This window comes from Lissotriton helveticus, chromosome 2_1 (assembly GCF_964261635.1).
Source record: "Lissotriton helveticus chromosome 2_1, aLisHel1.1, whole genome shotgun sequence".
NCBI classification, from domain to species: Eukaryota; Metazoa; Chordata; class Amphibia; order Caudata; family Salamandridae; genus Lissotriton; species Lissotriton helveticus.
In genome coordinates, this window is record NC_136059.1 from 1,853,432,102 (window position 1) to 1,853,457,361 (window position 25,260).

A 25,260-nucleotide genomic window follows, 5' to 3' on the forward strand; every position below is an offset into this window, starting at 1 on the left:
CCACTTAATATGGACGAGTTCAGTAGTTCCAGAAGAGTGGGGAGAATGATTTTGCCAGCCAGCCCCAGTGAACCCGGAGGAGCAGGGTCACATGGAGAGCCGGTTTTTATTAGTTGAGCGAGGCTTTCCAACATTTCTAATTTCAACAAGGGAAGGGATTCCAACCTGTTGTCGCTGTCCCAAGCTGGGTCCAGGTAACGGGAAGGTGGGTCAGCAGGGGGGTTCAAAAAGGAATGGTAGATTTTATTCACTTTCTGGAAAAAGTAGTCTCCCAACTCGTCACATTTGGAAGTTGAGCTACTGTAGTCTGTGGGGGGCAAGGCGGGTTTTATCAGGGAATTTACAATACGATAAATCTCTTTCGGCTTCGACTTAGCCGCTGTTATTTTATCGTTGTAATAGGCTGTTTGTGAAGTTTTTATGGCTAGTTTATAATTCCTGATTGTTTCCCTGTAGCTGGATTTTTCAGCAGGGTTATAGGTCATGCGCCATTTCCTTTCCTGTCTCTTACACAGACGCTTTAGAGTTCTGAGTTCTTCAGTGTACCACGGGGCTGATATACTTTGCCTTTTTGACTTGGATGGGCGTAAAGGGAGAACCAGGTCAAGAGAGGAGGTTATCCATTCGTCATATTTAATGTTGTTAGCCGCTGGATCGTGAGTGAGTGTAGGCCTAATAGTACCAAGGGCCTTAGTCCAGTTGTCAATCGGAAGTTTGGACCAATTTCGAATTTTTCGGGTTATGAAGGAGGATAGGGGGGGGGTTTAGCCGAAGTCCAGGAAAATGATATTAAGAAATGGTCCGACCAAGGAAGGCTACTGATAGTGCCCACCTTAAGCTGGTCGTTATTACTAAAGATGGGATCGAGCAGATGCCCCTTTTCGTGTGTAGCAGAGGGAACTAATTGCTCCGATTGGATGGCAGCCAGGCTAGACAACATCTCTAAAGCCGTGGAATCCAACCGGTCGTCAAAGTGGATGTTGAGATCTCCCAGTATGGTAAAGTTGGAGGGAGAGACAGCCAGTTGGGAGGCCACAGAGAGCAGAGAGGTGTTAAATTGTCCAATGGCTCCAGGGGGGCGGTAGATGAGAATTCCAGTGAAGCTGGTATTGGGGGAAAACTGGACTGCAAAAGAGAGATTTTCGCAGTCCTCAATCTCTTCCACTAGGCAGCGGCAAATATAGCTCTCTTTATAGATGATCGCCAGGCCGCCACCTCTGCCCATAGGTCGATCAGCCCGCACTATCTGATAACCTGGGATGATAGCCTGAGCTAGGTCTGGTTGGGAGTCTTGATTTAGCCACGTTTCGGTCAGAAAGATTGCGTCCGGTGAGTCCCAGGTCTTTCCTTAAAATTACTAATTGCATGATTCCTTGGCAATCATAGTATGGAAATGCATGAATTAGATTTTTCTTTTTTCAGGATGAAATGATATGGTTAGAGAAATGAAATGTGGTGATATCTGGTTCATACTGGAAATCTAGCTTGTGTGAATTCCCCTTTTGAAAGAGAAGGGAAGAACAACAGGCATTACCCAGGGGAAAACTCCTGAAAGGGACATTCCTTTGGGTAGTGCCCAGAGATATCCTGGTAAGATACGGAAGGCTAGTGTAGAAATAGTGAAATGGCTTTGGGTAACAAGTGTGTGAAGTAAGACGTGATAAAGAAATGGTCATTTAATCGGCGCCGGCAGGCCTTACTCTGAGAAAGTCAGACGCCCGACTCCTGAACTCCAAGATCTAAGATATCTAGAAGGCGTCTTTAAAGAAGAACAACCGAGGTTGAGGCATCAGTTAAAGAGTATGACGGTTAGGTAACCGTACAGCGAATGGCTGGTGTCAATTGACTTTGCACTGAACACGGCCGAACTCTTGGTTGCGAACCCAAAACCACATTATTTGCAAAAATATCCCTCCTTGAATAAGGAGGATGACATAAAGAATACACTATTTCAAAATAACAATGGACAAATCATAGAGAAGGGGTAGGGGTGTCCTACAGTCTTCTGTAAACGAGAAAGAAAGGCAGCAAGATATTTGCCATATTTTTGGTATTCCAATACAAACCCCTAAAGTGTTCTGTAAGTGGGAAATATCTCAGATAAAAACAAAGGGAATCAAAATAAAACATCCCAAGACAAGTCTAAAGATTAATAAAAATTCTCCATGAGTGAGACTGATGATTCACTTTGGCAGTTAACAGATGAGATTGAATTAAAATGCATATTTAATTGGGCCCTTGGAGAACTCTTGTGACCTGGGATTCTTATAAAAGAGTCACCCATCATATAAGAGGGCCTCCTTGATGCATTTCTCACAGAAATTTACAATTCAGGAGTTTAGAACATGAATGGGAGACCACGCAAAAACCCCATGCAATCAGCTTGCCCTCCAGAAATAAATCTTTCCACATCTGAGGCCCATCCACTCTCAATGCTTTTGCCAGAGCATCCTTAGACCAGAGAGGGGACCCTGGTGTGTCCCCAAATTGGGGCCATAAAACTATAATGAGGGATTTTTAGTACCCTCCTGATTCTATACCAGACCTCCGCTAAGTCTCTTAGAACTCTTAACCTAATCTTTTTAAAGTATTTTGGATCAGCAAATTTGTACATAAAGCGTGCTCCTTAAAATTAGCCATTCTGAGCAGCACAGCCAGCAATTTCCCAATAACTGAACTTCCCGGAGCACCCAACAACATTCAACAGTTTTTCAGCAAAAAGCCCATGAATAAATCTAATTGTCCGGAGCCGCTAGCCCTCCCTTCAGAAGTTTCCTCCTTAACTTCTTCCACGAGAGACGGGACCCTTTTGAAGCCCATATAAAAGAGCCAATCTCACTCTGAAGTCTTGCAAGACAGTCTTTCTCATATACTAACGGCAGAGAATCAAACAAAAAAGTTATCTTTGGTAAAATCATCATCTTCACCAGATTCACAGGCCCGAACAGCGTTAACGGCAGATGTACCCAGCCTCGGAGAGCAGCAGTAATCTCTTTCTTCACTCTATGAAAATTGACTTTAGTAAGCTCCCGTATGTCTGGCTGAGTTAGTATCCCATTAACTAACACCTGGGACATAGGAGAATGATATAATGATGCAAGGGCGGTACTAAAGTTTAAACCCAGCTTAAGGTGCTTTATTAAGGCCTGTAGATACACCCAGTTTACCCGATCAAACGCCTTGGCGGCATCCAATGGGATGACCGCCAAGGGAAGATCATAAGCAGAAGCAACATCTATACTTCCAATAAAGGAGAAAGTTAGTTTCTTCAAATACCTGCCCTTAATGAAACCTTTTTGATCTTCATGAACTAACTGGGGAATAACTTTGCTAAACCTGTCGGCCATGATCTTTGCAAAAAGCTTATAGTCACAATTCAGTAGTGATATAGGCCTATATGAATCCATGTACTTTGGCGACTTCCCTGGCTTTGGTATTAATATAATATTCGCCTTGTTCCATGAGGGAGGCAGAGAAGCCTCACCAAGAAAAACCTCATTGAATAACTGGGTTACAAAAGGCGCTAGGATGTCTGTCAGTGCCTTGTAAACTTCGGCTGAAAGCCCGTCGGGCCCTGGTGCTTTCCCCCTCTTTACCTGTTTAATCACGCCTTCCACTTCTGCCTGCGATATTTCTTTATTCAATTCCTCCAGGTGGTCATCACACAGCGGCTTCACCACCTCTAACCACCGCTCTACTGCCTGGGCTTCAGGTCTAAGATCCTCCTTGTAAACTTACAAAAAACACCTGTGAAAGGCTTCCGCTAGGCCCTTACTATCCATACCCATCTGACCTGACTCCCCCTCCCTCACTTCCTTTATCAAATTACATACTTGATCCTTTCTCGCCTTCCAGGCTAGCAGTTTACTACTCCCCTCCCCATACTCAAAATGAGCAAGTTGACTGGCATCCCATTTCTCCTTGACCCTTTGGCTTAAAACACCCGCCAAACCTGCTTTTAAGTCAGCCAACTCGTGCAAAGTCTTCGCCTCAACCTCAGGGCCACCCAAGCTTACAATATCAGCCTCCGACTGACAAATTTTCTTTTCCAGCTCAGCCACTCTATTAAAATATACTCTCCTCTTTTTAGCTCCTAAAGCACCTAGCCTACCTCGCAGAAAATCCTTGCTGACCCCATATTTGTATCCCAAAAAACTTCAATATCCTTGCGCAAACTAACTTAAGCTTCCTGATCGTAGAGGACCGTGCGATCAAACCTCCAGGTTGAACCTGATGAACCGTTCTCCATTTTTAATGACAAGGTGATAGCTGAGTGATCCGAGAGATGTACCCCTACATGGGCTACCTGAGCCACACAATCAATCAACCTATAATCAATCAAAAAGTAGTCTATCCGAGATTTATGACTATACTTCTTGTTATAAAAAGTATAACCTGGTAGCTGGCCAGACCTCCGTCTCCTGATATCGCACAATCCTGACTGAACCATCATCACCTTCACTCTATTTGACAATTTAGTGTTCACCAAAGCCCTGCTTTTTTCTGATCGATCTAACTTATGATCCAGCACTGTGTTAAAAATCACCTGCCATAATAATTTTTCCGGGGAAGCTTAAGGCTTCCCTGGCCAGCTCATCTAAAGGCCCAACATCATCTTGATTCGGACCATAATATCCAATAATAGTATACATTTGACCTGTTATCCTTAAACTCACAATCAGCCATCTACCTTTAACATCGGCAGCTATACCCTCTACTGAGAAATTTACCCATTGTCTGATTAAAACTGCAACTCCTTTCGTGACCGCCAGTTGAGGAGTATAGAATGCATGAGCCACCCAACTCTGAGTCAAAAAAAATTCTTTGCTCTCCGCCCCTGTTAAATGGGTCTCCTGCAGAATTATAATTTCAGCTGAAGAGTCCCTAAAATATTTCAAGATTGATTCCCTCCTTGGTTTTACACGCAAACCATTTACATTCCATGATAGGAATGTCAACTCCTTTAAACCACCCCCACTCATAACAGACCCAGTAACCAACCTCGTACAACCTAGCGGAAAGAAAGCTTCTGAAGGCTTTTTCACATTTTCTCCCCTTACCCTCACCCCCCAGCTCAGCCCCCTCCTTCTACCCCACCCCAACCCACCCCCCACCCTGGAAAACCCAACCAAGTTACCTATGGCCCTACCTAGGCCCTTTGGGTGCCTGCACCGGATGGTGAACGGTACCTTTCAACTAAGATGAAAAAACTAAAAAGTGCTCCTGCGCGGCATACATTCTGCCAATTTAACACAACAATAAACAGATCTATTACAGACTCTCCATCTGACACTGCTCCAAACATCTATCCACATCCTCCACATCCCGGATAGAATGCATCTTGTTATTCCACATGACTTTTAAAAAAGCCGGGAATTTCAGTTGCACAGTTGCTCCCAGACTCCTCAAAGGCTCGATCCGCTTAACGAGCTCCCACTGCCTATTAGCAGTTACATCTTACAAGTCCGACCTTACCTCCACTTTCACTCCATCTACCATAATAGCATTCTTTTTGAGAGCAGCAGCCAAGAGTTTCTCCTTCAAGTTATAAGTCAAAAAATGTATCAAGATTTTCCTAGGTTTAGAACGGTTGGGGTTCGACCTGAAGGGATCACGGTGTATCCTTTGAATATCCATTGAGATCTGATCCTCCGTCTCTTCTAACTGCAACTCAGTTTTCAATAGCTGTACAACGAATTTCTTAATGTCAGATCCTTCCTTGCCCTCAGGCAACTTCAAGAGTTTCAGATTATTTCTATGTTGCATGTTTTCCAGTCTTTCCAACCTTTCCACATGCTCCCTTTCCTTAAACCTGATATTCTCTAACTCCTTACTGTTGTCCAACACTTTCTCCCGAATATCTTTAACCTCAGCCTCCAACGCTACCGTACGGGAGCTTAACTCATCGAATTTGGTCTCCAATAAGCTACAGACAGCTCTGATCCCTTCCTGATTTAGGTTGGAGACCTCTAAACCCTTGTGCATATCTATATTTAACTTCTTTAAGAGAGCAATAACCGGAAGATCAGAATCTTCTTACTCTGGGGCACCCCCAACACTTTCTCATTAGAAACACTTGCAATATTAAGCTTATCCTCTTCCTTCCCTACAAAAGCCTGAACAAGTGATGTGCCCACAATCCCCAAGAGCCCCCCAGAGAGCGGGGTAGTTTTATCTAAGGACGAAGTCAGATGCTCTATGCTCCCCTCTGTGTACACCTCCAAATCTGATTGCTTCAGGGCGCCTTGATCCTCCCCCTCCATATCCGCAGCCAAGACCTGATGCCGGTTGGGGCTCAAATGTTTTGACCAACCCAACAAATTAGTGTCAACAGAGGCCCACCGAGAAACCTGGAGCCCCCCCCTCTGAACAAGGTTTTACCTGTACTATTTGATTGAGATTAAGTGTCTCCGAGGAGACTGTTGGAGCAGGGGGCGACTTTCTCTGCAAAATCAAAGTGTTGTGCAGGGTTTTAAAAAAAGAAGTGAGGGAGGGGGTAATTTTCACTTTCCCCCCTAATAAGCCTCCCTTGCCGGACTTATTACACCTACCACCCTGCTTGACGTACTTTTTAACAGTGCTTTTAGGCTTAACTACTGTACTGACTTCAGGCTTGATGCTAGGTGTGCCTGTGTCTTTAACTGACAACTTTTCACCCCCCTCTCCCCTCCCGGCACTCCTCAAGGTGTATCTAGAGCCCTCTGGGTTGGTTTTATTTTTACAAGTTTCGCCAACAATCAAACCGTCAGCCCCTCCTTTAACTCCCTTACCTCCCCTGCTGTCGCCACAATGAAAGCCTGGAATGTGCTTCTCCCCTGTTTCGCCAGGGACCTTTACTTCTCTGCCTCTACCAGAAACCCCCCCATCACGGAACAGAATCCTCAAAGCAGCAAGCCGACCTCTCCCAACCTCCACTGCTGCTCTACTCCAGCAGAGTTCCGTCCCCGCTGCTGGCTCCGCCTCCACCTCCTCCTGACTCAGCGAGCTCTCCTGACCCTGAGCCACCATACACCGCCGAAATTTTACCTGGACCGCTGCCCCGCCACTACATTAACAAGGTAGAATCTGCTGTATTACTTTTCCTGCCATTTACGCTGCCTGAGACCTTGTGGGGAGAGTGCTTGCCGGTGATTGCTACAGAAGACCAATGGCAAGTAACTATGTCTATGCTATATAAAATAGTTAAACCCGCAAATTTAAGGAGGAACCATCTGTTTACGATTCACAGGGCATATTGGTTCCCTAGAAGACTTTCGAAATTCAACCCTGGCGGTATGGTGGTGTGCCCTAAATGCAAGAGTCCCAATGATTGGGACTCTTGGATTTAGATTGGATTTGCAAGGTAAGGGCAGAGACGATAATGCTAAACTTTTGTTTTATGCTGTATTGCTGGCCCGGAGAGAGATCTGTAAACTGTGGGTCTCTGCGGTGCCCCAACAGATCTGGACTGGATAAGATCTATGAGAGCCATTGCTAAGTTAGATATTTCGGATCAGCGTAAAAAAAGATATTGATTTTGATCTCCCTTTTTGTTATGTTTTGGGTGAAGGGGATGGTGGTAAATTCTTGACGCAAGTCCTATGATTAAGCTTTCTCTTATCTCGGTTGGCTTTTAGTCTTCCCTGGTTAGGTGAAGACCTGAGGAAAGGGTGGTTGCGCCTTGGAGGCAGTCTCTCCGTTCAACCAACTTAAGGGGCGATGCCCGGAGGAGGGTTCGGACTCTAAGTAGCGTGGCACAATGCCCCTCCTCTATAGCAGAGTCAATATATGAGAATAACAGCCCAAGGGTGGTATCGTTGAGTGCTGGGCGGTGAGAAGGCAAATGAGGATACAAATAAAAAAATAAAAAAAATGAATGGGAGACCACATTCTCGAGCACTGCAAATAGTCATTTATATTCACAATAATATTGTAACATGTATTGCATCAGTCACAAATCCTCTTACACCCCCCATAAATGCACCCGCTCCAGATATAAGCATGGAAGAAGTGTTACACAGGCTAGCGATAAGTTTGGTTGATGTTCACTGATTTGGTCTCACTGTAATATATGTGAAGTTAGATAACACTGCATGAGATCAACACCTGTTCAGCACTGTCAAAGGTTAGCGGTATTCATAAAAGACAAATATATTAATAAAGGAGACAAGTTCAAAAGGGGTATAAGACAGTGGGCAAAAAAAGGGATAAGAAGTGACACTTCCATTACACATAGGAAATGCACCCTTCCTCAAGGGATCATGGAGACCCATCTGGAACACATGAAAAAAACTTTTCTTCAGACAAGAAGATGTAAAGGTACTGTATACAATGGTGCAAAGGTGCCAAGGGCAACACCTAACCATGGCAAAGGAAGGGACATTCAACAATGACATAACTGAACACTCATTTATTTACATTTGCTCACAGTATAAAAGAAAGAAAAGACAGAATGGGGAAGCCACTCTATCATTATCTACTGGGGGAGATTAAGTGATTTCAGCGCTTCAAGACACAGTGAACAAAATTGCTGCAACGTGTTATATTGGCACAGTGCTAAAAGAGAAAGGATGTGATCCCTGCATTCCTAAAACAGAAGAACATAAACATAAGTCCTCTAGCACACATTGTTATATAAAGACAATTATGAGTCATTTCATTATTCTTATGTTCTTCAATCTTTTCTTTTATTGAATTGTATCTCTTCTGCCAGCCAACATGTCTTTCATCAATGGTTGTGTCATCCTAAGACTTCATTAGGGCTGAAAATCAAATGAAACCTATCTTACAATGTTATCCAGACATTGCATATAACTTTGAATTATACACCAAGTATATCTCCCAATTCGTTCCCAATATATAGTTTGGGGTGATGGTGGGATTATTAGTATAATTAAATACCTAAAACTCATGCTGCTTTGTGTACCTATTAATTTCATATGTGACATGATTTGTGTCACCTTAGCACCTCTCTTCTTTAATTGCAGCTACACACAGTTTGAGTGTCCTTAAAGTGTGCGTGGTCTAAACTGAGTACGAACATCTCATGCTGTGACTCCAATCATTGTGTCATGCAAATGGGCCAACTGCCCATTGTGTAATCCATATATACGTATGTCACCAGTCTATAATAGGTACCTGTATTGCATAGTATTAATCTGTAAATCTGTGGAAAAGTAAATTTTGCCATGTTCTGTGTCCCTACGTGTTCCCCATCTTATGTTATGTGTGCATGATTAATATGCATATGTATTCCTCATGTTTGATTAAAGACGCAATTATAGTTGTGTCCATCTCTAGTATGCTAGTTTCCAGTTCTCGTGAAAGCTACGAGTATTAGGCCTATGTAAGGTTACGTTGCCACGTTTCTCAGTGTGCACGTTATTTCATTGAAAAGTCCCCGTTTCTAGGCCTCAAAAGGGCCCGGACACCAGATTCAGCTCCTGTCTCCTGAGCCCTCGCTGAGGAGCGATACAGCCCCCACCTGTATCCCTGACCCTTCACTTACTTCCTGCCTCACAGTGCCCGGCTCGGCCTGGCTCTGCCTACGAGTCTGCCAAGAGTATGTTATGATTCTAGTTATCAGTCCAGCCCTCCTTCTCTGCATTCCTAAACTACTGAATCGCATCAATAGTTTCCGTCATCGTCTAGCCTTTACGTCTCCATGTAAGAGAAATACTGTATTTATGGTCATTTAATATTCTTCATCACGCACTACATGTAGAATAATGCATGCACCAGTCCTAGAGTCTGTTAGCCTTTACCCCGATAACTTTTGGATTCTATCGACATGTTCTCTAAACATCAGATACTAGATATTGTTTAGGCACATGTCGCCCTGACTCTCCAGACTTCAGTCTCTGCTCCTAGCACAGAGTTCATAGCCCCCAGCTTCTCCTAGTGACACGTCATTGTCAGTTTACGCGCACCATTAGGTTAGAGGTCCCGGCTCCTTAGGTAGCCCCCTCCATGTTTCCGCCCCATTTATGACATATTCTGTTACGTTTACATCACATGTCTATGTATACGCCTCTTGTTACACCCACTTTCACCCTTATCTTTCGCGACTGCTATTGACCACACCCACTGCTCCGCCTATCGTATGTATTGTAATGCAACTGTTTTAGTATATATGCTTGTGCACTGTTATTAAATGTTACGCCGATCCTTTTTTCCCTTGCGCGCGCTCATTCCAGATCCTACCCCCAGGCAGCTGCCATCCCATTCCTGTGCAGGTTGTCCTGTTCCTGTCCTTTATGCTGTATTAAACCTGCAAACTCCTACTACCTCGAATCTTGACTCTTATTTATTGAGCTATCTGTTATTGCTATGTCCAGTCAAACCTAGATCCGGTATTATTTATTTATATACCACAGAATGGCGCCCGAATAGGGACTTGCCCTTTCCCCACGCGCCGGTGAAGCCACGTATGCCCCCTGACCCTCTGCAGCCGTGACGGAACCATACCGGCCACGTGCAGATATTTCTGCTTCAAGTATCCCTCAGGCCCACGGAGGAGACGGAGGTTGCGGTCCAGCATCCAGACGAGGCGGTGGAGGAACGCGGCGAGTCCCGACCAGAGCCCAAGCCGAGAGTCCAAGGTCCGAGGTATCCGGAGGCCCACCCGTAACAGAAGTCCGAAGTTCGTCCGTCCGGCGTCGAAGCAGTCCAGTCCAGTCCGAGGCCTTCCGTTCTTGCTGCCCGGTGAGTACCGTTGCTAGGGTAGTATCTAGACAGGGTCAATCTAATTGTCCCTGGTCCGTGGGGTTTGGTGGTACACAGATCCCAAAACGAAGTGTCCAATTCGGTGGATACGGGTCCGGACGTGTCTCTTTATGAGACCGGTAAGTTTCGTACTGTTTTAGCAGTGCATCTAGTTTCTGTTCTAGTCAGTTCTGTTCTCGAGAAAATTCATGTATTCTGTTTTCCGTATTCCAGGTAGTATTTTGTCAGAACTGTTATTTTAAATGTTCTTCATGTATTTTAATGTCGTGGTATGAGAGTGGTGTAATTATCGTGTTCATTTTGTATTGTATTGTGTCTAGATTACAGTTCAGTCATGCCTTTATTTTCTAAACTACGTCAGTTAAAAACCAGAAAAGGTCTGTTAGAAGCAGCAGTTCCTGTCCCGCCTAGGGACAGTCCAGGTCATTTTATGTATCAGAAGCATGGCATAAGTGCCATATTATATCTAGATTTATGGGTAGAGTACACCAAAGAGTTAGAAGAAAAGTATAGATGGCCCGTATCAGGTACGTGGGATGCCGAGTGCATCATGCGAGTAGAAGAAGCATTATGGAAAAAGAAAGCCAGACAGTCACAGAAAGATGCCATCGAGTTATGGCGCAAAGAATCTCATAAAAGAACCGAAAAAGAAATCAGAAAGTCAGAATTAAGTAAAGAATCCTTAGAACGAGCCCAAGAAAGGGAATTAATCGAGATAGGTGAACGAGTCAAAACCGAACAGTCAGACAGACAGAGGAATGCCCTCATTAAGGGTATGTATCCTCTTCTTGCCGAGGGCTTGCCAAAAGCGACCCCGGAGGCATCCAGTAATTTTCCGCCACCATTAGTTCCGACCAAGCTACGTCACAAACCGACCGCAGCTGATATTTTCATCTCGTCCTACTTGGACGACACGGTTCCAGAATATGCAAATCCTGTTCCGCCAGCTCCTGTAAATAATGTAAATCCTGCTCCTCCAGACACCGGAGTACCTGCTACGGTACCCCCGGTCCAGCCTACATTGCAATTTCCCACCGCGCCAGTACGAAGAGTATCAGTCGACGATTCCAGTTTAGGGGCCGCAAGAGGAGGTCCTCCTGGTACCCCGCCACCACACCAACGAGTAACGTTAGTCGAGTTACATGAATGTGCGTTACAGCGTAGGCCCAAATATAAGTCCGTTGCAGATATCCGACGAGCTCTTACTGAATGCCGCTATGATCCAGTCGCAGGTGATGATAGTACGGTTATATATTCCATACGTGTAAGACGGGTGACCGGGTATTTGGACACCCTACCGAATATGAAAGAAGATCTAGACAGAATATATTGTTTCATCCGTACAGGGGATGATCCAGAAAGTATTGGCGAAGCCATGTCTCAAAGGAAAGCTGAGATCCAGCTCATGTTATTAAAGTTTCTGATTAATTGTTTAATAAGAGAACAAGATTACCCGTCCAAAGATCCGGCCGAAATGAGAATCCTGACAAGGTGGAGTGATAATATAGCCGAGGGTAAACACAGAACTATCAGTAGTATAGAGAGTATGTACAAGAGAATTCGTAAGGAAATAATAAAGTTACACGAACAACGTAAAGCAGCACAAGTAAGCGAGAAAGAGAATGACTCTTCTACTGAAGAGGTAGACGACGAGAATCCCGCCAGAATAGCGTATGTAGGAAAATCTAGATTTCCAGACCGCCATTTACGCCTAGAACACAAGTCAGTTTTTCATCACCCAGCACCAGAACAAGGTTCTCTAGAACAAGTATTTCAAGCTATCGATCATATTCTGAAATCACGAATCGGTTATAGTAAGTTAAGTACTATGCATGAACAAGAACTAGCCCGATCAGCAGTCCGATGGATTACTGATTCTACCACTTTTCCAGATGAAATAGTGGCTCAAATGTTTCTGAAACTGCCCCCAGCCGAGCAACGACTGGTGGGTATGTATATGATCCAGCACCTCATTACTCTGTATGAGGGTCAACATTCTGATCCAGGTCCGTTACACGATGTCCTGAACGAGTTACTCCAGTATAGATGGAAAGGTTTAGGTACCGATTTAATTAGTGTCATTCTAGAACAGCGCCACAAATATAGAACGTTTTTGAACCCGCATTTTGTTCATGTTTCACCTCCAGAAAGTAAACCGTTTTACATAGATAGACAGAATCCGTTACGAGAAGTACACCAAGTCAGGACAGCAGATGGTGAAATGCAAAGAGTATTTGTTTACACCCCGATTACAAAGATGGAACTCTTAGAAATGAAGAAATTAATTCCCTGTCATGACAAAGATCCAGCAGGGTTCCACCGAGAATTAAAAGACATCCTCCGTATGGGAGAATACACGTATCCAGATATTATTAAAATTCTAAAGGTCCTGTTGCCCGCAGGGGTATACGAGAAACTTAAGGAAAAAGAATGGGAGGTGGGAGAGAAGAAGATCGATTGGGCAGTTCTAGAAGCTGAAGATAAGATACGAGTACCAGGTACCGGTCTTGGAGAGAAATGTAAAGAATTACCAGAATTGTTAATACAAGTTTTGCCCAGATTATTAGCCACTAAAAAGGAAGACTGGGATGCAATCTCAGCCTGTAAACAGAAACAAGACGAAGACACTAGTGATTTTTATTCTAGATTTGAGAAATGCTTTAGTATTAACAGTGGCCTCAAGACAAGTAGCGAGTCATACCCTCATCTCTTTGTTACTAAATTAGTCGAGAATTCAAGTCCACAAGTTAAGAATCGAGTTTTGAAAGTCGAAAGTACCTGGCAAGCTAGTACCCCGTCCCAGATGTTACAGATACTCCAATATCACCAGAATAGAATCAGAGAAGAGCAAGAACATGAGAGAAAACGTATGAAAGACACGAAAATGAAAGTACTAGTTGCACAATCTGTTCCTCAAGACAGTCAGAAGAGGGGTCCGAATCAAGCAAGTCATCCTGCAGCTCCCGTTAAAGGGACATGCAATTATTGTAAACAGCCAGGTCATTTCATAAACGAGTGTGCAGTCCTGAAACACAATATAGCTACTGGTAAGACTAAAGAAAGACCACGTCCGCCTAGACAAGAACAAGTTTCACAGACTTCTCAGCCACAGAATGCACAACAGACAGTTCCAGCACCGCAGCCTATTGCTGCAACACAGCATGTTACACAGCAGATGTACCAGTATGCACAGTCTGAGTATCCAGAGTATCAGCCATATTCATGAAACAGCCTAGAGAGGGAGGTAGGCTTGCCTCTCATCGAGATTCCTGTAGATCAAGAGGGTCCCTATGTTCACAGTCAAGTATTAGGGAAAGACAGAAAGTTTCTGATTGATACAGGGGCAAGTAGGACCACCATCAGTCACGCCGAAGTTCCAGGGGCTCCGCTCTCAGGCTCTAGAAATGTTTCCCTTGGATTTTCAGGAAAGCCTATTGTAAACGAGATATCTAAGCCAGTTACTCTAGAAGTAGGTCCATTGTCCCGCACTACTGATCTGTTACTTACGAAGTCATGTCCAGAAAATTTGTTAGGCATTAAGACACTGAAAGAATTAGGTGCAGTTATTTGCTGCTCCCCAGAGGGAATACGATTGTTTTTACGTGACTTCAAGGGTCACTATGTATTACGAGATTTTGATCCGAGATTGTCCAATGTTCCGCAGCATCTATGGGCGCAAGGTCCAACTGATGTAGGTTTCATGCAAATCACACCCCATCGTGTGACTCTCAAACCAGGTGTAGTGTTACCACGAATCAGACAGTACAGATTGCCACCTGAGGCTGTAGCAGCCTTATCCAAAATTATTGACGAGCTCATGGCTCAAGGAGTAGTTGTAGAAACTGACTCCAATGTATGTAATTCTCCGATCATTCCAGTCATGAAACGTACTGATCCAAATGCACCGCCAGTATATCGATTAGTGATTGACCTTCGAGAACTCAATAAATGTATTATTCCCCAGTACCCAGTTGTTCCAGATATTTCTTCCCTATTGACAGCCATTGATTCCGAAGCCTCATTTTTCACAGTCATAGACCTCAAGAACGCGTTTTTCAGTGTCCCCATTCATCCAGACAGCCAGTTTCTTTTCGGATTTTGTTTAAATGGAAGGAGCTATATGTTCACACGAGCTCCTCAAGGTTTCACAGAAAGTCCTAGCATTTACAGTCAAGCACTTAAGAGACAACTAGGCAATATTCACATGCCAACTGACACTGCCCTGCTCCAGTATGTCGATGATCTACTGATCACAGCCCGTTCTGAACGTGCTTGCGAGCGAGCATCACTTACAGTCTTGTATTTCCTAGCCGAGATGGGGCACAAGGTGTCCCCTTCGAAGCTTCAATTCTGTGTACAGCAAGTGATCTACTTAGGCCACTTACTGTCCAAATGGGGTAGGCAGTTGACACCAGACCGTATCCAGTTAATAGCGAGTCTTCCTCAGCCCAAGACACAGAAGGAGGTACGTGCTTTTATCGGCCTTACTTCTTACTGCAGACAATGGATTCCTCAGTATGCATTTCTAGCTAAACCACTGATACAGTTAACGACACAGGAGGCAGCCGTATCGACTGTCCTCCCTTGGACATCTGAACATACACTTAGTTTCAATGAGTTGAAGAAAGCTCTATGCCAAGCTCCAGTTCTAGCTACACCGAACTACTGTAAGCCTTTTACACTTTTTGTCACAGAACGCGAAGGTACAGCATTATCTGTTCTCACACAAGATCAAGCAGGACAATACAAGCCCTGTGCTTATTTTTCGAGCACATTAGATCCTGTAGCCCAGGCTCTGCCTGCGTGCCTCAAGTCAGTTGCAGCCACAGCACTAGCTATCAGACAAAGGGATTCCATAGTATTAGGACATTCCTTGACAGTACAAGTTCCACACTCCGTGGAAGTTCTTTTAAATCGAACACAGACTCAGCACTTGACAATTGCACGTTTAACAGGTTATGAACTGACACTGTTCCAGCCACACATAGAAATCAGACGCTGCAACGTTCTAAATCCTGCTACACTGTTACCGTCAGTTATTTCAACCCCTGCCACACACGACTGTGTGGAAGTAGTTAATATTATGACAAAGCCAAGACAAGATCTGACAGATATTCCATTACCAGATCCCGACCTGACACTTTATGTGGATGGTTCATGTATGAGAACAAGTACAGGAGAACTAGTAGCCGCGTATGCAGTGACTACTGACACTGAAGGTATAGAAACACACCGTATTGACACCCTGTCTGCTCAAGCAGCAGAGCTAGTTGCTCTGACACAAGCCTGCATACACGCCAAGAACCTGAAAGTTAATGTTTATACAGATTCACGCTACGCATTCGGAGTCGTACACGACTTTGGAGTACTCTGGCAGGAGAGAGGTTTCATGACTTCTCATGGAACCAAGATTCAGCATGGTCTCCTTATTCAAGCTCTGTTAGATGCCATACACTTACCGACATCTATTGCTATCATGAAATGCAAAGCACATACGAAAGTTACTGACATTATTTCTCAAGGTAATGATCTAGCAGATCGCACAGCCAAGCTTACAGCACAGACTCCAGACATTCCAGTTAATCCGACACAGACACATACTCCAGATCCGACTACATGTATGACAGTTAAGGACCCTACTCAAGATGTCATAGATATCCAGTTACATGCTACTCCCGAGGAAATTAAGAAATGGTCCGAACAAGGAGGGGTCCAGACAGATCAGGGATGGGTAACGAAGGGTAAAGCCACATGGTTTCTCCCCGACTCCATGGTTCAAGTCATTATCAATACCGCACATAGTCCAGCACACTTAGGAGAAAAAGCTATGATAGACAGTATCCAGAACATTTGGTTTAACAAGCATTTACGAGCTGCAGCCAAGCAGAAAGTCCGTACCTGTATGATATGTTGCCAGTTCAATCCAGGTAAAAGTGTCCCGGTGGAACAAGGTGGATTTCAGCCCCCTGACCACCCTTTTGAAGTCCTCCAGATGGATTATATTCAGATGGAGCGATGTCGAGGTTTCAAGTATGTCCTTGTAGTTGTATGCGCTTTGTCCAGGTGGACAGAAGCATATCCAGTCCCAGATTACACAGCCGCGACCACTGCCAAGCAGTTGGTTCGTGAGTTCTTCCCCCGTTATGGACTCCCTAGGGTCGTATATTCTGATAACGGCCAGCCATTCTCATCTGAGCTCATGAAACACATTTCCCTGTTGTTAGGGTACCAGTGGAAGTTCCATTGTGTACGCCATCCAGAAGCAGCTGGTCTAGTAGAGAGACATAATCAGACCCTGAAAATCCGCATTGCCAAAATATGTAAAGAGAAAGGTGTAGACTGGCTAGTAGCTCTGCCAGTCGCTCTGTTTTATACGCGCATGGTCGCACATTCCAGATCAGGTCTGTCCCCGTACGAGGTCGTATTCGGCCGCCCCCCTAACATGTGGGGTACACCTAGACCCCGAAGTATTACCGATGTTTCAAGTAATATGCTGACAGATTACCTAGCTTCCTTGATGTCTGCCCTACACTCTTGTCGTTCACAGGTTTCTGCCGCATTTCCAGACAATACCGAGGTGGCACCGCATGACATCGTTCCCGGAAGTTTGGTCCTTGTGAGGAACTTTGATCGTTCAAGTCCGCTGGAGCCTCGCTGGAAGGAGCCAAAACAGGTCCTCCTGGCCACCCGTACTGCCATCAAGCTGGAAGGCAGGAAGGGCTGGGTCCACCTGTCTCACGTGAAAAAGTTTTATGGATTAAAGACTGTTTCCAAGAACGTTTCCGAGGATTTCAAAGATTGCCAAAGTACTATTCTTAAGGACTGTCCCGCAAAAGACAATGATACAAATCCCTCCCTGTTAGAGAAAACTCCGCAACAGGAGTATAAGCTAAAATTAAGGTCTTGTAAAATAAGTCAGCCAGTTTGATTGTCTAAGTCCTCCCCTAGGTGAAACGGTTAGACCGGTTTCTGACATGTATAAAATAGACCCCCATAGTGAGAGAGTTAGTCAAAACTCAATCCGATGTATCGTTTTTCTAAGTTTCATATTGTTTTTCAGCCTTATGTTTACCTGCACAGGTTATGCATTTTATTTGTGTTTTCCATTTTCTCATGTAAATAAGTCTTCTATTGTTACAGTAGAGCACACGTTTAGTGATCTGCCTCCTCATGAACTATCTTATCGTCTTGCTATGCGTAATAACTGCTTTATCCGCATGTTACATTATTCACACCAGACCAGCAATGCCACTAATTGTTGGGTGTGTGGTCGACTCCCCCCTTTCCAGACACCGAAGGGAGTTCTGCCACTCTTTCCTTATCCATTTTCCCATAATGGTTCGTGTGGAGCATGGTCCACGTTAACGTCATCATCGACAGATATGTCTTTTCTTAACAGTACATGTTTTCCAGACAAGCAAGGTCTTCCCCACAGAACAGGGTTAGATCTAGAAAATGAAGTTTATAATTTAGGTAATTATTCTTCGAATTTCATGGTCCTGAATGTTCAGTCTGATACTACTCCAGACTTACCTGCTATGTCAGTATTACCAGTTAAAGGCGAATTATGTGTCCGAAAGAATGGTTCCATACATGTAGGTCATAGTGATTGTACTACTATTATCAAGTATAGTGACAGTAGGAAATCTATTTTCAAAGCTTCACGTCATTCTTATTTTGTTTGTGGTCAGACCGCATATGTTCGTCTGCCCCTCGATTGGGAGGGAACCTGTTACATTGCATTCCTACTGCCACCAGTTTTCCTAGCCCCACCTGACTATCATAGGAATTCCCACCTAGTACATATCAGACACAAGAGAGACCTCCCGATTGTCGATTATACTGAAACTGCTCTAGAACAATACATAGATATCAATAAAGGTGTCTTTCCTTATTTAGGTACTGTTGTGAATAGTAAACTGATACGTAGATTAACCAGAACACTCGAAGCAGTAGTGATTGAGACTACTTCTGCTCTAGGTAATTTAACCGAGGAGCAATCCTTTATGAGAATTGTCGTGCTCCAGAATCGTCTCGTCCTTGACGTCATATTGGCCGATAGGGGCGGGGCATGTAGAGTCATCGGATCTAGTCGCTGCATTTTCATTCCTAATAACGCGCCGTCTGTTTATTCAGCTATAACCAGACTCCATAAAATTGCCCATATGTTACACCAAGATCCAGGCACCTGGACATGGTCCGGTTGGTTCTGAAATATAATTGGGATGGAAAGTGTTGTCCTTTCTAGGTATTGCAGTGGCGATCATATTCAGTTGCTGCCTCTGTATACAATGTGGCCCTGCGATTTGTGGCATTTGCGCTACCTCTTGTATTCCTAATCCCAAGTCCCGTTCTAAATCCCGTTCCAAGAAAATTCGAGACGAGCAAATGATACTGTATGAAATGATAGATGGTATCATGAATATTGATGTTTCCTGATGGAAACGTAGTGACAAGGAGGGAATGTGGAAAAGTAAATTTTGCCATGTTCTGTGTCCCTACGTGTTCCCCATCTTATGTTATGTGTGCATGATTAATATGCATATGTATTCCCCATGTTTGATTAAAGACGCAATTATAGTTGTGTCCATCTCTAGTATGCTAGTTTCCAGTTCTCGTGAAAGCTACGAGTATTAGGCCTATGTAAGGTTACGTTGCCACGTTTCTCAGTGTGCACGTTATTTCATTGAAAAGTCCCCGTTTCTAGGCCTCAAAAGGGCCCGGACACCAGATTCAGCTCCTGTCTCCTGAGCCCTCGCTGAGGAGCGATACAGCCCCCACCTGTATCCCTGACCCTTCACTTACTTCCTGCCTCACAGTGCCCGGCTCGGCCTGGCTCTGCCTACGAGTCTGCCAAGAGTATGTTATGATTCTAGTTATCAGTCCAGCCCTCCTTCTCTGCATTCCTAAACTACTGAATCGCATCAATAGTTTCCGTCATCGTCTAGCCTTTACGTCTCCATGTAAGAGAAATACTGTATTTATGGTCATTTAATATTCTTCATCACGCACTACATGTAGAATAATGCATGCACCAGTCCTAGAGTCTGTTAGCCTTTACCCCGATAACTTTTGGATTCTATCGACATGTTCTCTAAACATCAGATACTAGATATTGTTTAGGCACATGTCGCCCTGACTCTCCAGACTTCAGTCTCTGCTCCTAGCACAGAGTTCATAGCCCCCAGCTTCTCCTAGTGACACGTCATTGTCAGTTTACGCGCACCATTAGGTTAGAGGTCCCGGCTCCTTAGGTAGCCCCCTCCATGTTTCCGCCCCATTTATGACATATTCTGTTACGTTTACATCACATGTCTATGTATACGCCTCTTGTTACACCCACTTTCACCCTTATCTTTCGCGACTGCTATTGACCACACCCACTGCTCCGCCTATCGTATGTATTGTAATGCAACTGTTTTAGTATATATGCTTGTGCACTGTTATTAAATGTTACGCCGATCCTTTTTTCCCTTGCGCGCGCTCATTCCAGATCCTACCCCCAGGCAGCTGCCATCCCATTCCTGTGCAGGTTGTCCTGTTCCTGTCCTTTATGCTGTATTAAACCTGCAAACTCCTACTACCTCGAATCTTGACTCTTATTTATTGAGCTATCTGTTATTGCTATGTCCAGTCAAACCTAGATCCGGTATTATTTATTTATATACCACAAATCGATAAAGTAGTAAGATTATAATATTCTAATCCAATCTTGCATAGGTAATATCTATAAATTGTATCCCTACCTACCTCAAGCAGACGTTACTTTTAATGAGGGTGACACAGTTCTATTGCATATAAATTGCATCTATATACACAAGCAGACTTTTGTTTTTCCACTGAAAAAATACTAATGGCTGTGAAGATGGCGATACTGAAGGAACGTCCCCTGGCTCAAGGTAAACAAATTGTTTGTTGTTTCCCCGGTGCCTGCCTTAGAGGCAGTCATGAAGGCAAGCGTACCAAATTCTTAGGCTCTGCATCTGTGATGGATACAGTGGGCTACTTCCTTCACAACGGCCGAAGTTGATTTTGATTGTGATCCTTCTTCACAAACACAAGCATTTCTTCAATATGAACATGTTCATCCTCTTCCTTCTTCGTTTCTTCCTCCTGATCAGTATAAATGTATCTTTTACACTGATGGTTCAGCACAGCCGGCAAATGGTTCTAAACAAGCTTATCCTGCAGCCTGGGCAATAGTAGCAGGTACAATTGTGAATGGTGAATTTCACTCTTCGTTGGTTCATCCGCAGACCCTTGGAGAGTGCACGGCTCAATTGGCAGAGCTGCAAGCTTTACGTTTAGTTCTGGAATTTGCTAACCCTGAGTTGCATACACTTGTTATGTGCAACTCATTTTACTGTGTACAGTCTTTTAATGACAATTTCTTCTTTTTGGAAACAAAATGATTTTTGAGATTCTAAAGGTAGCGCAATTAAGCATAAAACAGTTTGGGTCATAGGGGCCACTCTTAAAGACCATTTGCCACTTACACATGGTATCCATATTTTAGGACTACAGCGTGAGGGAGCGCACGCTGTTGGTAATTTTATGGCTGATGAAGCGGACAAAACTGCAGTAGCCACAGTTACAGTAGTAGCAGTTACTAGGTCCATGACTAATAATGACAATGACATTTTAGCGGCTATGGCCACTATGAGGGAGAGTACACCATTTCCGCAGGGTTTCCCTTCACGTTATACTTATCAGATGACTATTGACAAAGTACCCTTTGTGACAATTCCTACAGTTGGTGATTGCTTGATTCCCAACGATGACCACAGACTTTCACTTATTGTGGGCCCCCCCAGGAAGGCATGGCTTCTGCTAATGCAGAAGTGTTGGCTACAGTTTTCCCTTTTACAACAACGCTATTGGTGGCGCGGTTTATACCAACAGACTCACAAATATGTGTTTTCATGTGACATATGCCAGCAAATCAAAACCTTTACTGTGTCACACCCACCAAAGACTCATCTCCTCATTTCTAATAAACCATTTGGGTACATTTATCTTTATCATTGCAGTCTCTTAACATCAGATAATGCTCTCAAATACATTTTGGTCGCAATGGATTTATGTACTAGGTTCCTCTGGGTTTGGCCATAATGCTCTGCTGACGCTCGTACTGTTATAAAAGATTTGCATGTTTTTGAGGGCTTATGCCTATGGCACCTTTCATTCAGATCAATGTCTGGCTTTTGCCTCTAAGGCTTACCATGATTCAATAAAGTCCATGGAGGTGCAGGTGCATTTCTCGTTTCCATATTGGCCCGAGGGTAATTCTGTTGTGGAGCGTATGAACTGTAACTTAAAGCAATCTTTAACAGGAAGGAGATTAGGTATGGGTCGTGGTGGTTATCTCACCTATATGGGGTTCAACGTGCTCTCAATAATCTCCCTCAAAGATCTCTGGATGGGCAGACCCCGTATGAAATGCTCTTAGGAATTAAGATATTTGTGCAAGACCATGATGGCCTAGACGTTGTGGCAGCAGCCGCAACATTTGACGTAGATAACCACTGTGCTATGTTACAGGAACTACAGAAGACATGGGATGCACTGGAAAAAACCGATTTGCCCTCACCTATGGTTGCAGCTGTGCTGATTCCTGTTACTGGCTGACTACTGAAAGTTGGTTATCTGGCCTGGGAGAAAGTGGTGAACAAGAAAGAATTTGGTCCCTCATACTGTGCTCAGGTCAAGGTCCTTGGCGTTATAAGGCACCAGAACTGTGATTTATTTACTTCCACTACCTGGTTCTAAAGAAAGCTGCTTTATTTCAATTGAATATGTCAAGTTACACCGTATGGCTGATACTAAATAGTATGCCTCCAAACATCCCATGTTGGGACGCTTCAATACAGCTTATGACCTCTGTTAGTACTGATACTCCCAGGCAACCAGAAAGACAGACCGAGTCTTCTATGGATCCGCTATCAGTTGTACCTTCAACATATTCTGCCTTGGACAACACCTATGTATCACCACCTGTTGAATCCCCAGTGACAGTAACAGATACAGCTTTCAATCATGAATGACTCACGTTGTTTCAACTGAGTTCCAATTGGTATTATATTGATCGGGATGATTTTTCTTCTGACACTTCTTCGTTGTCACCAGTAATCTCACCTCCACCTGCCCGGATATGTGCTTTCATTGCATAGTTAAAGCAAACTTAATTGGGACCTCTTTAGACTTACATCTGTATCTTTTTTGTGATGGTGTTCCTCTACATGTGGATTGGCTTAGTGACTGTGTTTTTCCTGATGATTAATTCCACTACCTACCTGAACGCGCTGCAGTGGAACTAGTTAATGGAGTATTGGCACCACATTCTTCCTTCCACAATATGAAAAGAGACCAATCCCTTGTGAACCTTTCAGCGGTCCCAATTGCTGATGGCATTGTAGGGGATTAAGTGCCATCAGCATGGTCCAACGGAGACCCTACAGATACCACATGTCTTCTGTGTTTCTTTGGGTGATGCTCCTATACCAGCATTGCATTCAGATAATTGGGATGTTAATGCTGTTCATTCTTTATTTTCTGATTTGAAATATCACACTGTCTTTCAAACAGAGGATTTATACATAAATTCTGCTAATTGAGCTGATTTATTTTGTTGCCAACATTATGGGCATCACTTTCTTCATAAAACAAGTACTCAGCGTCCATATTTTTTTTATACACTAAGGGTGGGCGGAGCTGGCGTAGTAGCGCTCCGTGGAATTTCAGGAATTTACTAGAAAACTCTCGGAGTTCTGTGGCTATCAGAGTAACATCTGCCTCCTCGCAGCTTGCGCATGTTACCACGTCAGTTTATTTTAGCTTTACAACTTTCACAGAGGAACTTACTGTTGTTTTTATATTTTGCTCATTCCTGGGGTTTAGTCTGAACATTGCGAACAAGGTCAAACAACAATGCCCCTTGCTTTTCTCTTCTTGTCAGGCCGTAGCATCTAGACAAAACATGCAGATGCAGCTGTGGTTCGGGAACAAGTACTTTGGTCACTTGAGCGTACATAGATAGGTCGCACACACTTGCAGAGGGATTTTTCCAGGGAGAAGAGCATAAAAAGGCCTGTGATGTAGATCTACCATCTATAGACTGAGGAGCAGTGTAGTTTAGTTCCTGTATTCCCAACAGGCTCTGCGCATTTGAGTAATATATCCTATAGATGTAACATAAGACTGAGGCCAGTATGTCTCTATCGAATATACTAAACTTAGTTGTGAGTGCCAGCTAGCTCAGAGGTCACTAGAAACGTTATCAAATACACAAGAAGGGATTAGTTTCTGACAACCGCATAAACATGACAACTTTGTTTCCCTAGGACTGGAACAAATATCTTCAAAGTCGTGGAAACAATAGATAACTAGTTAACTCAGTCAATTGTGCATGCTTCGTTTCTACAGAGTTGCAGAGAAATAGTGAGACAGGAGTTTTCAAGATTCAAGATTCAAAATTACTTTATTCGGTTAAAAACAAAATAACCATGAAAGTAGCATGAAAGGTACAATTTACAAGAGGTAGAGTAAACTATTTTTAAAAATCACAAAAAAGGAAAACAGCAAAATTAGGTTCATATATACAATAAAAACAATCAGTCTGTATAAATTGATTTACGACATTTAAAAACTAATTTTAAAAATTCTGCAATTGAGGCAACCATAAAAACAGTTTCCATTTTCTGGCACTCTGTAAACGCTAGGCGGCATCTATATACATTTAAATCCTTGAGGATAGGGATGATAAGTTTCTTTCGAGGAAGAGTATAAAATTTACAGAAGAATAATATGTGTATATCGGATTGTTGGGATACATCATCACATGGACAAAGACATAAATCCTTCGACCAACAATTCATCACGGGGAACGATAATGTCCTAAATACAATATTCAATCTAAAACGGGTCAAAAGGTAACGTTCATGATTGGACATGTGCAATGAAAGATATGGCTGCAATTTTTCTCCACATAGAATCCCCTGGTGGATGGAAACAGTCTTTTTTCTCGCCTCTTCAATAAGTCTATTTTCCCTGAGGTACACCATACACAAATTTTTCAAATCTCTTCTGGAGATATATTCCATTGATTGTGGGTCCTCAAAGTATTGGAGGCAACTTATTTTTTCAAGGAAGTTTCTAACGTAGCCTATCCATTTAAAATCACTGATATTGTCCAATGCCATGATATCCTCTAAAATAGCCCGATTGACAACACATTCATCATTTGTCCAAACCCTATGCCAAAGAAGGACTGGCTGAATTTTAATAATATCGGTAACATAAGGTGTTCCCAATTCAGCATGGCATATCATCGTTGCGGTACTTTGGGGTACGGACAGAATGTGGCATAAAAACTTGTTTTCCATGATCTGAATCGCACTAGTATTTGAATACCCCCATAATCCTGCACCATAGGTGACTACAGATATACAGGTCGCATTGTAAACAGTTAAAATCTCCTTTATGGGTTTTTTACCTAATTTTTTCATAAAGCATTTTAGGGCCATAATGGTCTTAGAAAATAACAAAGATCTAGCATGG